The sequence below is a fragment of the Camelus bactrianus genome, chromosome 33 (assembly GCF_048773025.1).
Source record: "Camelus bactrianus isolate YW-2024 breed Bactrian camel chromosome 33, ASM4877302v1, whole genome shotgun sequence".
Taxonomy (NCBI): domain Eukaryota; kingdom Metazoa; phylum Chordata; class Mammalia; order Artiodactyla; family Camelidae; genus Camelus; species Camelus bactrianus.
The window spans coordinates 22,124,982-22,140,920 of NC_133571.1; the positions used below are offsets into that span (position 1 = coordinate 22,124,982).

The 15,939-nt window shown below is 48.2% G+C and overlaps 1 non-coding gene across 1 annotated transcript; it reads right to left on the bottom strand.

Annotated features, from left to right (window-relative positions):
• Positions 1-216: 216 nt before the first annotated feature.
• On the bottom strand, positions 217-289 carry TRNAG-UCC (transfer RNA glycine (anticodon UCC)). Its single transcript has one exon. It is a non-coding gene; the product is annotated as a tRNA-Gly (tRNA).
• Positions 290-15,939: the final 15,650 nt, after the last annotated feature.

The following is a 15,939-nucleotide window of genomic DNA, read 5'->3' on the forward strand; positions in this document are numbered from 1 at the left end:
TTTGAAGTTCACAGCAAAACTGAGGAGAAAGTACAGATATTTCCCACATGCCTGCTGCCCTGCGTACAGTCTCCCTTGCTCCCCCATCAGCACGGTGCATTTGTTACAGCCTGCGAACCTACAGTGACATGTCATCATCACCCAAAGTCCATACTTTACATTAGGGTTCACTTTTTTGAGGGGGGTGATTAGGCTTGTTTATTTATTTATTTTCTCTGGAGGTGCTGGGGATTGAACCCGGGACCTCGTGCGTGGAAAGCACGCGCTCTACCGCTGAGCTAGACCCTCCCTCCCAGGGTTTGCTTTTGAGCGAAACATTCTATGAGGTTTGACAAATGTATAATGATGTGGACCCACCGTTACAGTATCCCACGGAGTAGCTTCACTGCCCTAAAAGTCCTCTGCACTGATTTCAGTTCCACCTATTCACATCTCCTTCCCCCCCTCCCTGGGACCCCCCAGCCCCTGGCAACCACTGATCTTTTTACTGTCTGCGTAGTTCTGCCTTTTCCAGAATGTGATAGAGTTGGAACCACACCACGTGTAGCCTTTTCACTTTGGTATCTTTCACTTAGAAATGGGTATTTAAGTTTCCTCCATGTCTTTTTATGGCCTGATGGCTCATTTCTTTTTAGTGCTGAATAATATTCCTTTGTTCGGATGGACCGCAGTTTATTTATCCATTCAACCTATCAAAGGGCATTTTAATTGTTCCCACCTTTTAGCCGTTATGAATAAAGCTGCTTTAAATATCTGTGTGTGGGTTTTCGTGTTGATGTAAGTTTTCAACTTATTTGGATAAGGACCAAGGAGCATGATTGCTAGATCATATGTATGGTAGGAGCACGTTGGGTTTTGTAAGAAACTGCCAGGGTGGGAGTGAGGAAATTGGATGAAGGTGGCCAAAAGGTACAAACTCCCAATTATAAGATAAATGCGTCTTGGGGGTGTGATGCACAAGATGGTAACTATGATAACATTGCTGCGTGGTGTATTAGTTGAAAGTAGGTTCTGAAAGTTCTCATTACAGGGGGAAAAAACCCATTATTTTCTTATTCTTTTTCCTGTATCTATACGAGATGACGTATGTTAACTAAACTCACTGTGGTGATCATTTTACAGCAGATGTAAGTCATTATGCTATATGCATATACTTATCCAGGGCTGTATGTCAATCACATCTCAATAAAACTGAAGGGAAAAAGGAAAGAAAGTACCAAAGTGTCTTCCGCAGTGTCTGTACCGTTTTGCATTCCCACCAGCAATGAATGAGAGTTCCTGTCACTCCACATCTTCATCAGCATTTGGTGGTGTCAGTGTTTGGGATTTTGATCATCTAATAGGTGTGCGTTGGTATTTCATTGTGGTTTTAGTCTGAAGTTCCCTAATGGCAGGAAGTTGAGCATCTTTTCACATGTTTATTCTCCACGTGTATGTCTTATTTCATGAGGTGTCTGTTCAGGTCTTTTGCCAAATTTTTAATCAGATTGTTCATTTCCTTATTGTTGAGTTCTAACAAGTTTTTTTTTTTTTTGGGTGTATTTTGGATAACAGTCCTTTATCAGATGCGTCCTCTGCAAATATTTTCTTCCCGACTGTGTCTTGCCTTGTCATTCTCTTGACAGTGTCTTTCGCAAGCAGAAGTTTTTAATTATAATGAAGTCCAGCCTCTCCTCTTTCTTTCATGGCTCGTGCCTTGGTGCTGTATCTAAACAGTCATCGCCAAACCCAAGGTCATCTAGACATTCTCCTGCTTTATCTGTGAGGAGTGATACTGTTCTGTTGTTTGTTCAGTGCACTTCAAGTGCTTCGTGTGGCTTCTGAAACTTTCCACTCATGTTTCCCAATGTCCCTTTCCTCCCACTCCTTCTTTAATGCCCCGTCTCACTCAAGTGAGGAACACAGATTAGGTCACAGCTCCCAACAGCTCAAATTCTTATGCACAACAGATGCAAACGGAGATTGTTTAAATTCTGTTGAAGTCTGCTGGAAGGTCCTGAGAGACCCAGGCCAGCAGGCCAGTCCTGATTTTCTTGATTCTTCTATTCAGAGATGCGTATCTTCTCTCCTGTGCCCTCAACTTTTTCATATACTGTGCCTGCATCCATGCCCCCCCACCCCGCCCCTTTGTCCCCACCGTCTTACCCTGGCTTCTGTCCCATAGTGTCTGAGTCAGGAGTAAACTGAGCTAGAACTGGCTTTAAAACTCCTTTGGTCAAGGCTTCCTTTTTGTTGACAAAGTTCTGGAAATGATGACAACTGAGCTGACTGCTATATTGTGTTCCAGTAAAAAATTGTGAGGAGGTCGAGAGCAACAGTTCCATGAAAATCTTCAACCCATCTGCACCTCTGCTAAGGTTGTGGGTCCCACCCAAGCGCCCGCAGCGTCATTTTGGTCCGGTTTGCGTCCAGGACTGATTGCCAGTTTCTTTCAAATCCCTGTGCTGACTTCGCAAACTCCCTGACTTTTGGCTTTCATTCCCGGTTGCCTTTTTTTTTGGCTTTGCTTTGCTATGTGCTGTGCGTAAACCTTCCCTGAGGATTCCGGAGGTTTCACTTTGGCTCTTGCGGGTCAGTTGCCTGTTAATGCACCCTGACCCTGTGGAACCAGAAACCCAGAAGCGTCGTCATGGAAACCTTCTGACGAGCTGGAGAGCCACCCTCCTGAAGCAAAGTTTGAGGCCAGCTCAGAGGCCTCTCAGCCCGAAGGCGGCCATGGCCGGGGCTGAAGCTGGTGCCTGCCCAGCTGAAAGGATGGGGCTGAGGAGGAATTACGACGTCCACCAAGACGGGGAGGCAGCACTTTGGGGAAACACTGTCCTGCCTGCGAGCTTTATAGGGAAAGGGTTTTTGATAAAATTGTCAAGTACTCTTAGAAAGGATTATTAAAAAAATGAAGTGTGCATGATGAATTTGTAAGCAGATAGACAGGAAGAGAAGGAGAGATGGAGGACGGTGTGTGATGGAAGTTGCTCAACAGAAACATCAGAGCAGATGAGAGCGTCACTGGTGGGGAACGGAGGAGGAGCAGAGGCTGGAGACAGACACATGTGTGTTGGAGACCCCAGCCTCTGGGATCAGCGGTGGACCGACCGGCTCCATCACAGCCACCAGGGAGCTCAAGAATTTACCTCAAAGTGGGAGGGTATAGCTCAAGTGGTAGAGCGCATGCTTAGCACACACAAGGTCCTGGGTTCAACCCCCAGTACCTCCTCTAAAAATAAGTAAGTAAACCTAACCACCCCCCAATAAATAAATAAATAAATAAATAAATAAATAAAACAAATTAAAAAAAAAAAAAAAGAATTTACCTCAAAGACTCTGAGTGGCTTTGGGTTAAGACCTCCGACTCTGTTTCCAAAAACTGTCTCCCACCTTGCCCCATCCCCGGGTGAGGCTGCCTAACCTGTAGATTTGCAAAGCTGTCCGTTCAGACAGTGGCAGATGGTGGTACCTGGGCCAGGCCCACCCTGTGGAGAGCCTTCTTTATGGCCTTGAGCTAAGAATGGTTTTTACATTTGTCAAGAATTGTTAAAAAAAAAAAAAGCTAAAGTCAAAAACGTATCTATGTGACAAAGATGTAGCTGGCCTGCAGAGGCTAAAATACCCACTACCTCCCTTTACAGGAAAGGTTTGCCTACGCCTGGCTTAAGAGGGAATAAATAAACATGCTATTACGTGGTGAAGAGGTGACGAGGTCTGCGGATTCCCACGGTGGGTCGCTCTCTTTGCAGGCAGGGGAGCATTTGCTCTGGGTGTGGCTCTCGTTGGAGAGGAACGCACCTCCGCTTTCTGAGCTCCTGCATCGTCAGGTGCTGTTAGGCGTGTCGTATTTGCACCAATGCATTACAGTTCTGGATCAGGCAGGGATTAAATGGGCTGCCCATTGAAGGGGTTATTTAAAAATACTTCAACGTTTCCTTTGTTCGGCTGGGGGAGGACAGAGCAGTTTAGGCTTGGAAGATCAGGGAAAAATCCCCAGTTATACAAATACAAGGCGCGTAGGAGGCCCGTGTGGTAGTGCGATGAGGGCTTTGTAAATGCTGTCTTACCTCCTGGTGCAGAGACTTGCCCAGGAGGGAGGGAGGAGGGATGTAAGGAAAGCGGGCCAGTTTGGGAAGGGGTCTGATTCCAGGGCTGTCTTGAACGGCTAGACCAGTCTCCCAAGCTCCAGGCAAAAACTGAGGCTGTGGGCGGGGGCTGTGCATTTCGTGTGCTGGGTGCCCCTTGCCCCTAGTGCCCTGCCCAGGATTGCAGGCTGGGGGGCTGTGGCTGCAGATGGAGTGGGAGCGAGGCTCTGCGGTGCTGGTGCCGGTACGCCGTTCCCCAGGTGATGCTGAAAAGCCCGTCCTGGCGCTAGGGACAAGCTCTGACTGTTGACCTGAGTAGGGGGAGTCGTCAGAGTGACATCCTGAGAAAGTGGTGAGCCACTGGGCTGAGGACAAGGTACCTCTGAGTCCAGGGAAGTCTGGAGTTCCTGGAAAACTCAGACAAAGTGACTGTAAGAGAGAGACTCTGGGCTTTCTGCCGACGTGTCATGGGGCTTGAACGATTTACTTAAAAAACCCAAAGCAACGTGTTCGCCTCTTAACCCTGAGTTTGTGTAGATTGGTTGCACACGATCATTTATTGCTGAGTGGATGTGGAAACAGAGGCTCAGAGAAGTGAAGTCACTGGCCCAAGCCGCGCACTGAGAGGGGGACTCAGACCCACACCCGGGCGGGTGTGATTCCAAAGCTGCTCGCCTTCCCCGAGGCCCTGCTGCCGCTGGCGGAGTCACGGATTATTCAGGAGCTCCTGTGGATTATGAACCATTTTCAGATGGGAAAACTGAGCCTCAGAGAAGTGAAGCAACTTGTTCAAGGTTACTCACCTGATTGCCAGGATTCCTGCAGACCTGCCTCCGGAACAGGGAGCTCTGAGTTGCCACGGACTTCTAAGAACTTCTTATCAAAGGGATTGAGAATGTCAAATGGAGTGTGTTGAAACCCGTAGGAACAAAGGAGCATTGAGGGGAACGGGAGCTTTGCAGAATGAACACACCGCACTTTTCTTAATGACCTGCCAGTCTACGCCCTCTTTGAAAGGGCTTTTAGAAGGCAGGCAGGTCTGAGCTGCTTTTGGCGGCTTGGCTCCAGAGAGTACCTATTTATTTATTTATTTATTAGCTCTTTAAACATTAACTTGGCTCGCCTAAAGCGGTCACCCCAGAGTTTGGAGTTCATGGACAGGGGCCAGGGAAGGGAAAGTTCCTCTTCACCCACCTCAGCACCCGAGAGCACGAGTCCCGGCTGGTGCCCAGCCATGGGATGCGCCTGCAACCTGGCTGCCTGGGCTTCTCAGACAGCTCAGCCGCTAACTGCAGTGGAGGAGATGCCCAGGAGGGGGCTGGAAATCAAGCAGACCCTCCAGCTCCTGTCCTGCAGCTCCATCTGAGAAGCCGCCACCGTCCAGACGGGTCCAAAGCCCGAGAGCTTCTCTGCAAATCAGTGGGTTTTTGGAGCATGGCGGGTGTGGCCTGGACTTTCCCACCTGAACTGTTTCCCGGTGTGTGTGTTGCAGAGAATCCCCGTTACTCTTCAGTTTCTGAAGACAGTGCCAGGCCGGGGGATGGTGCAGTGCCTGGAGAAGTTGTGAAGCGCTCCTTGGTGATGCTAAAGTGCAGAATCTAATCACTCCCCAGGGTAACTAGGGCAAGGGCGGTCCTAGAGATGGGAAAGGACTGCATGACCTCTTGTCATTGAGAGTTCGGTTTTGCCTTGAAGAGCTAAGTAAGGTGGAGAGTCATGCAGATTTGACAGGAATTGAATTCGTGGGGGCAGCCAACCCAGACGGGGGCAGTCGGGCTGGGATCTGGTCCTCCAGTGATTCCGACAGCTGACCCTCTTCCAGCTCCCCCTTCCCAGCTCAGTGGAGGACACAGTGGACACTCTCGGCCTCTTCAAGCTCGGCCCATTTCCGCAGTCAGAGAAGCCGGTCAGCACGGGCACCCACGGAGGCGTGGTTCTCTCCCTGCAGGGCCTTTGCGGGAACCCTCAAGATTAGAACAAAGGAGCCTTCAAAGAATTTCTTGCTTGATGCTCTTATCTTCAGGGGAAGAAAATAAAGTTCTGAGGAGATGTGAGTGAGGCCCGCACAGAATGGTAGGGGCAAGGTTGAACGGGACACTGGTCTTCAGTTCTTGGGCCAGCAGGTTCGTGGCCTGCTGTGCCGCTGTCTGCCACCTCTCTGAAGCAGGATTATCGTGTTAAAGTCCACAGTCATAGCAAATGGAGGGAGGGGCTTCATTCATTCATTCATTCATGCGAAAAACTACTGAGCTGCCATGGATGTCACACAGAACGAAGCTGGTAAGGCTGCATCCTCATGGGGCTCGTAAAAATGGGTATTTTTGGAGAACGCACATGCGCTAAGCTCTCTTGTTCCTTCTCCCACTTTCTTCAGTTGGTGAGAAACAGATACACAGTAAAGGAGTTTTCAGGGAGGTGGAGAGAGGGCGGGGAGGCGGCGAGGGCTGGGGAGAGAGCAGGGCTGTAAGGGGAGAGGCAGAGAACCTCTCTCGAAGGACGTGCGCAGAGAGGGAGATATCTGGCTGCTGCTTCTTATTTTTAAAAACTGATTGCGGTTAGCAAAACTGCACCAGACTCCATCAGCTCTCTCAAATGCAGACTCTTCTACTTTCTGGTAAACTTGGGTTGCTATGGTGAGAAAGCGGCCCGGGACAAGTCACACGTGAAACACTGGGAATGACACCCCAACGCGGTGCCGCGCATCGAGTGGCTAATTAGAACGACCTGCCATGTGTTTCCCATTCTTTGCAGCAGAATCGATTGCCTTATGATTTATCACCTGCTTTTCCAGGCCAAGCTTGGGCCGGCGTTCTCGGCTCTCCTTCCTTGAACGTGTTAAGAAGGGTCGGGGGCCCACGAAGTAGGGGAAGGAAATGTGTGAATTCGCTGTTGTTCCTCCAGAAAGCTTTCTTCCAAGGCCTGTGGTCTCCGTCCTCCTGCAGCTCGGTCACTCTGGCACCTCCCTCTTGGTCAGGATGACAGCTGGCTTGTGACAGTTTGCTCTGATGCCCACGAGGACAGGCCACAGGACACCTGCCCGTCTCAGTCCGTGCCACCTGCCCCGCCACCTTGAGTGGTAGAAGTGGCCAAGTGACCCTGTTTTCCACTTCCAGGCTTGGGGACTGAGGCCAAGGCAGAGGCTCAGGTCTGGCCCGCGGTCACCCTCATGGAAGGAGGGTTGAGCTCAAGTCTCTGAACTCCAGGCTGCCGCTTGGTGGTCCTCTTTGCGGTTCTGCTGAGTTGTCAGTGATTTGTGAATGTGGGGGACACAGGACAACGAGCATCTGACTGCGAATCAGAAAAGAGGAGAAAGCCGTCTGCTCTGTCCCAACCGTGCAGTCGGAGAGTCGGAAAGTGAGTTTCCGTCTCGGGCCCTGACCAGCTCTAAGGCTCCCTGCTCAGTGGTTTCAAGGAAAATGTTGACGGAGGCTGGGCCCCTGCGAGGCTACTGTGGGTCATTCCATAACGTGTGTTTTGTTTTGCAGAGTAATGTATTTATTCAAAAAGTTATTTCTGGCCATACATGATCATTCTTTTTTAAAATTTTTTAATTGAAGTATACTCAATTTACAATGCAGTGTATTATTTTCAGTCATACATATACATACGTATATTTCTTTTCATATTCTTTTTCATTATAGGTTACTACAAGGTATAATATAGTTCCCTGTGCTGCACAGAAGAAACTTGTTGATTATCTATGTTATATATAGTAGTTAATATCTGCAAATCTTGAACCCCAGTTTATCTCTTCCCACCTCCTTTCCCCACTAGTAGCCACAAGTTTGTTTTCTATGTCTGTGAGTCTGTTTCTGTTTTGTAAATAAGCTCATGTATGTCTTTTTTTTTTTTTTTTTTTAGATTCCAAATTTGAGTGACATCATATGGTATTTTTCTTTCTCTTTCTGGCTTACTTCACTTAGAATGACAATCTCCAGGTCCATCCATGTTGCTGCAAATGGCATTATTTTACTCTTTTTTATGGCTGAGTAGTATTCCATTGTATAAATATACCACAACTTCTTTATCCAGTCATCTGTCGATGGACATTTAGGTTGTTTCCATGCATGATCCTTCTTAATATTAGTGGTGCCACTAATAGTTATAAAGAAGTCTCCTTCTGAGGCAGGGAGAGCAGAACGTTACTGGGGTTACTCGGGTTGCATCACTTGGTTAACTTTTCAGATCTACAGTCTGATCTCAGTGGTTTGTCCAGAGGTGTTCAAACAGGGTGGGGACAATGAGTCAGGGTTTAACCAGACCAACAGTAACAGTACAATGACCAATGATAACCAACAATAAAAACTGCAAGCATTCATTGGGCACAAAATAAATGCATTTTTTTAGATTATTCTAATTTAGTCTCCCCCAGTAGCCCACAAGGGAGGTACTGTTGTTACCCCCGTCAGTGAGGAACTGCGACTAAGATGCTGAATATGCTCAGTGTCTTCAGCCAACAAAGATGAGACCCAGGATTCAAACCCAGGCAGCCTGCCTGCCAAACTGGCTCTTTTACCAACTGAATTTGCTGACGTACAGGGAGTGAGGTTCTGGTTGGAGAGGTGAGTGAGGACTCTAATCTTTGGAAAGCCCTCCACCGAGGGCACCGAGGGACAGGTGAGATTCCCCTTCGAGATCTTGGAATTAGACCAAAGGGCCCAGCTGTCTTGGGGGAAGCTTCAACCTGACAGGTCTGATGATGTAGAAACAGAGCCCTGGGCAGTGGCGGAAACGCCCCGAGAGTCAGTTTCCGGACTCCTGAGGCCCCCACCCTCTGCTATGACAACACAACATTACCTCAGATTCATTGCAGTTCAACTGAGTGGGTTCCTATGTGAGTTCCTGGGGAGACACCCTGGGGTCACTCTGATGGGACCTGGGGGAGACTCTGGTGCCCTTAATTGAATTTGTAAGGCATCCTGTCTCCTTGACGGAAAATGGGGAGAAGCCCTGCTCCCATCCACAGCACGTTTACAGCCATCTCCTGAGTGGTTTATTTCTGCAGATGGAGAATCTCAGTCATTTTATGTTCTTATTGTTTTCAATTTACTGACCAAATTCTGGGACTGGACCCAATTTGAGGTTTGTAACCTCTTGTGTGTTATTATAAAAGAGAAGTAGGGCACAATGAATGAATGTCTTGTTTTTTTTTTTTTTTCTTTTGCCTCTGATTCAGAGCCTGGTTTTTAAGTGGGGCAGTTAGGAGTTGCACGTGCATGCATGTAGATGTACGTGGATGTATGTAGCTGTGCGCGCAGCACGTTTATTCAGGAGTGTGCGTGTTTGATGTGATACACCGTCTCTGGAGGGAGTCCCTCTGACTCCCTTCTGCTGTGTAGCTGGCATACTGTGCTGTGTCTGTTACCCTTTCCCTTTCTTTGCTTTCAACCCAGTTCTCCCACATCAGGTATCTTCATAGCAGGAATTAGGCACAGCGTGATTTATCTGTCGTGTAATGTAATTGACGTAATGTACGTGCGTGCTGCGTGCTGGACACTGCTCCCTGCAGCTCACAGACATCAGCTGATGCAGTCCTACCCATTCGGACTCTCTGAAGCGGGTCCTATTACCGTCCTCATTTTACAGACCAGGAAACTGAGGCAAGTTTCCGTATCTGCTGGGGAAATGGATTTGTATGGGGACGGGGATACACAACCCTGCTGCTTTGTTTGAGAGGCTTGTGTTTTGTTTCCCGTACAAAAGTATGGCAAAAAGCTGTGATAAGATGGTGCTGGGAGGGGGACAAGGAGAAGAGCTGTTCTTCTGGAGCAGAAAAGCCAGAATCATCAAAGGCTGGATTTACTTAGTGATGTACTGGTTTTATGGCTAAACACTTACAACTATTAAAAACACTTTTATTATTAAAATTCCTGGAGGAAACATAACTTTGTTATGGTGACACTTAAACCTTCTGGCTTCTAGCTTCCCCTCCCTTTGAAACAATTATGTGCATAATGTGATTTTTAATTATCTGTGGTTTCTTTGGAATGTGAGTCTCATGTTCAGACATCTCAGGGTGTCCTTAAGCCTTGAGGCCTCCTTGTCTTCGCACACGAGATGCCTGACACCCAGGATACTTGGTCTCACTCCTCCGGCAGGCAGGGCCCCGAGGAATAATGTCCAGCAACAGCTGAGCCCTCCTCTGCTTGGGTGACGGAGCCCCTCAGACTACCCCCGGCAGGGCTCCCGTGTCTGTGAGCCGTGGCTTTGACCAGGGCGGCGGTGGAGAGGCGCTGAGAGGCGAATGACTCAAGCGATGCTTTGGACGCTGTGAAATAGACAGGACTCGGTGACTGACTCGTCACGGGGCCGAGGAAGGGGAATCTGCTGTAGAACTGGACTCATCTGATGTTTGCCTCCCACCGACGTGGGCTCAGGGACACCTGTCCCCCTAGGGCCTGGCACAGTGCTTGGCACCTAGTGAACCACTGAGAAGTATTTATTGAATATGTGAATGAATGAGCGATGGGTGGAGAAAATGCGATCCAGTGGCGTTCTGTGATCTGCCCAAGGTCATGTCACTGCTTGGTGGCAGAACCAGCCTTGGACTCCAGGTTACCTGAGTGGGACAGAGCCCCTGGTGCTGTGCCCTCGTTGTGGCCTTTCTGGTCCCCTGCCCCTGTAAGAAGCTTCTCTCTTTGCAGACAGGGACTGTGCACGGGTCAGAGTGAGTGAAGCAGCTCTTCGGCAGTGGGAGGCTGAGTTAAGGCCAGTGCCCGTGTGCGGGTATGTGCTCTGACGTTAGACGCCGTGTGCTTTTCTTCCAGGGGTGGCGGGGGGAGTTAGGGACACTGTAGGACTCGCGGTCCTTCCGCTGCCCAAAATGGCAGCGGTGCTTCTTCCTGGTCTCCTGCACCTGTCCTCTCTCCCCTCTGCCACCCTGGCAGGGGCCCTGCCTGCCCTCTGCCTGGACAGCAGTCTCCTCACCTTCCACCTCGTGTCTTGTTTATGGGCCACCGGCCTGGTGACAGTCATCTTAGCTCTGTCACTTGTTAGGAGGGTGCTCTTGGCCAACACATTAATTTTTTCAGAGCCTGAGTTTACTCACTTGTCAAAAGTAGGTAATGACAAAAAATATGCTCCTAATACTGTGAAAATCTGTTGAAAGTGTCTGTGAGAACCAGGCCAGACCACAGAGGCTGGGCCAGGCTGGAGGACTGGAGTGACCAACCAGGCCGACTTGGCCACGGCGACCTCCTCTTCGGCCCCCTGCTGCCTCAGCGAGAGGGGGGCGTGAGCCGGGGGAGCGCGGGAGGCAGGCCGCCAGCGCCGTCTCGCTGGCGCGGCTCGCAGGGCAGTGACCGGGGCGCTTCAGTGAAGCGCTTGAGGACGAGGCCTGCTTCCGGTGAACCTGCTGTGTGGCTTCTCAAGGGTTTTCTTACCATGAATGCTATTTCTAGTGTCAGAATCTTCTCTGTGCTGGATGGTTTTGATCGAGATGACAAAGATGAGAGCAGATACAATTATCCCCACTTTGCTCGTGTGGCTTTATTTCATGATAGAGGTGTTATGTAACTTACCCAGGTCCACAAAATCAGGTTATTCATTTTATTCATTTTAAGTTACAGTTATTTTCAAACTGTATACTCCTAAACAAACGTATGGCTACCAAAGGGGAAATGGGGGAAGAGGGGGAGGGGTGAATTAGGAGTTTGGGATTTGCAGCTACAAACTACTATATATAAAATAGATGAACAACAGGGTCCTACTGCAGAGCACAGGGAACTATATTGAATAGCTTGTAATAACATGTAATGAAAAAGAATATATATATGTGTGTATGTGTGTGTGTGTATGTGTGTATATATATATATATATATATATATATATATATATATAACTGAATCACTATGCTGTCTACCAGAAACTAATACATTATAAATCAACTATACTTCAATTAAAACAAAAACCATATACCCCTCGGGGCAGGATCTGTGTCAGGTAACTGTTTATCCCCCAGCGCCTTGCACATAAGAGATACTTGGTGCGTATTTTTTGATGCACGCATGTGTTTTGCATGGGTAGATAACAGCCTCTCTTACAGGTTATAAAGTGGAGGGCCTGTGGAAGACTCTTGGAAGGTCTGTGAGAAGACCGTGGTGGACCACGTGGGGTCTAAGTCGACACTGGACTTTAGAGTTGGGAGGTGGAGTTCAGGAGGAAGTGTGGGCACTTTCAAGGATTCACACTTACATAAGAAACTGTATAACAAGAATGAGTACAGAACGGTCTTTGAGGGCTATGTGATGGTCAGGAAAAGCCACATCAATCAAAGCCAAAAAGAAGTCCAGATAGTATTAAACCAGTGTTTCCCAAAGTGTGTTCCAGGGAATCAGATACCCAAGAAACACTGTCTTGCAAGACACTTCCCTCCAAACAGCTCATGATTAAACACATTTGGAAACATATTCTATGTAGTCCACAGTATGTATTCTCGTGGTGTATATCAGCACAGTAAAAGCTGAGAATTCCTGTGATTAAAAACCACAGCTAACTGACAAGGCCCTTTTTACTTTTGTAAGTAGTACTACAAACACATCTAGCACCTATCTTCTCCCCTCACGCCTCCACACTCCATTGTCTGTTTACACACCGGGGAGCTAACGGTTATCAGAGCCCGCTGAGGAATACTAGACAGGAAACTGAGTAGCAGTTGGAATGAATCTCCTTTTTCTCCTCTCCCTGCCTTCCTATTCAGTATTCAGATAGGTTTGTGCTGTTGATGGAGGTTGGTCTGTTTCTTCCATTCACTCAATAAATATTTACCAAATGCTTACAGAGCCCGAGACATGGTAGCACACACTCTAAGTCAGCAGATCTTTGATTTCTCTTGTCCTCACGAGGACGGGAGAAGAAAGAGCTTGGAGAAAGAGATGTGGCGGACTATTGGGAGCCACTGATAACTAAGATGTTCCTGTCTTTTCCAGCCTTCAGGAGTTATGAACACCCAAATAACACTCATCTAAGTCTCCATTCTGCTGCCGTCAAGGGGCTCAGTATTTTATTAGGTTTTCTTCCCCAAGTAATAACCCTTAAGGAATCTATTCCCCAAGCCCCCCCATCCTAGCCAGGCAGTGTGATAGTCTCTGGCTCTGGGACAAATGCTTCGCTTCTCCTGGTCACTCCTTGCCATCTTGTTGCTCCTCCAGGCCATTGTCTCTCTGCTTTGTTCCAAAGGCAAATAAAAATGTTTCTTTATCAGACAGCTTACATCTAGACTTTGGAAAAAAATCTAATGCTGCAGGTCAATAATTCTTTAGAGTTATAGTCAACTTGTATGCCCAGAGTATTTAACATCTCAACGTCTCAGTCTGAAGCATTTGCATATGTGTGTATATATGTACACACACACACACACACACACACACACGTACGTACGTACATGGAAGGAGTGGGAGCTGCCTGAGCCTTAGCATTACCAAAAGGTTCATCAGTATGTTGCTTCCAGAATTAAAGGACAGGCTGCACTCTAAAATACAGAAGTTTATGGCAATCCTCCAGTATTTATACAAATATTAGGAGGTAGGAGGTAAGAGGAAAGACCAGAGTACGGATAGCGTGACTGTCTCAGCCCCAGTCCTACCTGATACGAGGGCCTTATAGAGGTAATTTTTTTGGGAGCTGATGTCAGTGAACTGGAGTTGGGTTGGGACCAGGAGACTGAACAGGGAAAGAGAGAATGGCCCCCACGGGTTATTACCTCCTTCACTTCCAGATTTGCCCATATGTCAGACTACTTTTTTTTTTTTAAATTTTTTTTTTTTAATTGAGTTACAGTCATTTTACAATGTTGTGTCAAATTCCAGTGTAGAGCACATTTTTTCAGTTATACATGAACATACATGTATTCATTGTCACATTTTTTTTCGCTGTGAGCTACCACAAGATCTTGTATGTATTTTTTTATAATATGCAGAGTAGACTAAAAGTAGAGCAAAGGAGGTGGCCTTTGCCAGTGGTGGCTCCCCTGTCCGTCCCAGATTCCCCGGCTGCCATCTATTGAGTAGCTCTGTGTACCGGACACCACTCTGAGCTCTTTCCAAGGATTACCTGTCCGGTTCAGTGCTCACGAGCTGGACAGCATTGCTCTTCCCTTCGGAGGGCTGGTTGGCAGAAGCAGACGTTGGGGACCTGCTCTCTCAATGCATGCCTATCTGTCGCCAAAGGAGTAGGAGGCTCAGGTGTTTGATAAACATGAAGACAAGGGACTGTTCTCACTAAGGCTCTGGAAAGGCGAGTCACCGCTCTGCTCCGTGACTCCGCTTTACTTCCTACTGAGCGCATTGTTTCCTGGTTTATCCTTTTGCTTATTGTTGCGTTCCCACCACTAAAACGTAACCTCCACGGGACTGGGAGGTCATCTGCCTTGTTAGAACAGTGCCTGGAACACAGTAGGTAGTCAGTAAATATTTACTATTGAATCAAAAAGGGAGCGTGAGCTTTTACTGGTGTGGGAGCAGTGAAGTTCGTCCTGTGCAGGGACTTTATTTGATAAAGAAATGGTAGACACGGTACAAGTAAGGGGCAAGTTGCAAAGTCTCAGGGAGCAGGTGGAGATCTTAGCTGGAAGCCATAGAAGACGGGGTCGGTGATGGGGAAACGCAAGGAAAAAGAATGAAAAAGGAAGAGATGGGAAGGGTTCATCAGAGTCACCGCATTTATCAATATTTATTGGGCATTTTCTGTCCCAGTATATAAGAGAGGACACAGTGGTTGGATACAATGAGACAAAATGTAGAAAAAAGCAAAATATGTGTGGTGGGCGCGGATCAGAAACTGGAAAGATTTAGAGGAAGAAAGAGGCCTGCAGAAGGCATCCTGTGGAATACTTGTAAGGGCCTGGCCTTCTGTCTGGAGCGTGTGAGAGTGAGCCGTGGTGTGCCTTCGGGAAAGGAGGACAGAAGTCTCACACTAGAGGGACCTGGAGGGAATCTGACTTTGTTGCCAAGTTTTTAGAGTCAGAGGGCAAAGCTAATGTTTTCTACTGATGCAGGTCATCGGATGTCATCCAGAAATGGAGAGCAGCTTTTATAAAGAAAAAACCGGAATAAACTAGCAACTATGGAAAAATTAGTTCCCTGAGAGTGAATTTCTTGAAAGGGGCACAATTGAAAGAACCCAAGAGGAAAAAGCAACAAAACAGATTGTCCTGGGCTGGGGGATGTGGGTGGTGGAACTGGGTGCTGTGCGTTCAGCCAATAGTTGAACCTGAACTCTGTCCAGTGAGTCACTGATTCCCTCGTCAAAGATGAACTTGTCAGACAGACAAGGGTTTGAGGGTCCCAGGACAGGTGCCCAGTCTTCCTTCTTTGTCTGAAAACCCCTCTTGCACTGTTGTCTGGGGCCGCGTTTCCCTGTCTGGGGATGCAGGGTGTGGCCCGGGTTGGAGGCTGGAATAGGAGACGTTCCTGACTCCCACACACCCCACTCCGCTCCCCTCTGTCGGTGCTGGAACCCTAGGGGCCAGATCCCAGGCTGGCATGTCTGGCCTTTCCTGAAACTCTCTGTGCTGTTCTAACAAATAATATCACTGTTATGTAAGGGATATAAGTCAAGCCAGGAACATGCGGCCCAGAGAAGAGGTACATTTTATACTTTGATTTCTTCTTTTTTTGGCAAAAACTTGTTGTCCTTATCTCTGCCAGGGCAGAAATGAAGTCCACTTGGTGTGGAGGGGGAGGGGGCCGTCCTGCCTGACCTCACTAGGGCCTGGTGCCTGTTCCAGATGCCCGGTGGGAAAGGGCGGTGTGGGCAGTCCTGGGCCGGTGCAGGGGGGGTGCTCCAGCCCCCACGCTGGTTCCCACAGACTCCAGCCAGGGCCAGGTCTCCGTGGTGACCGGACCGCAGATATTACAAGACCTCCCTGGGC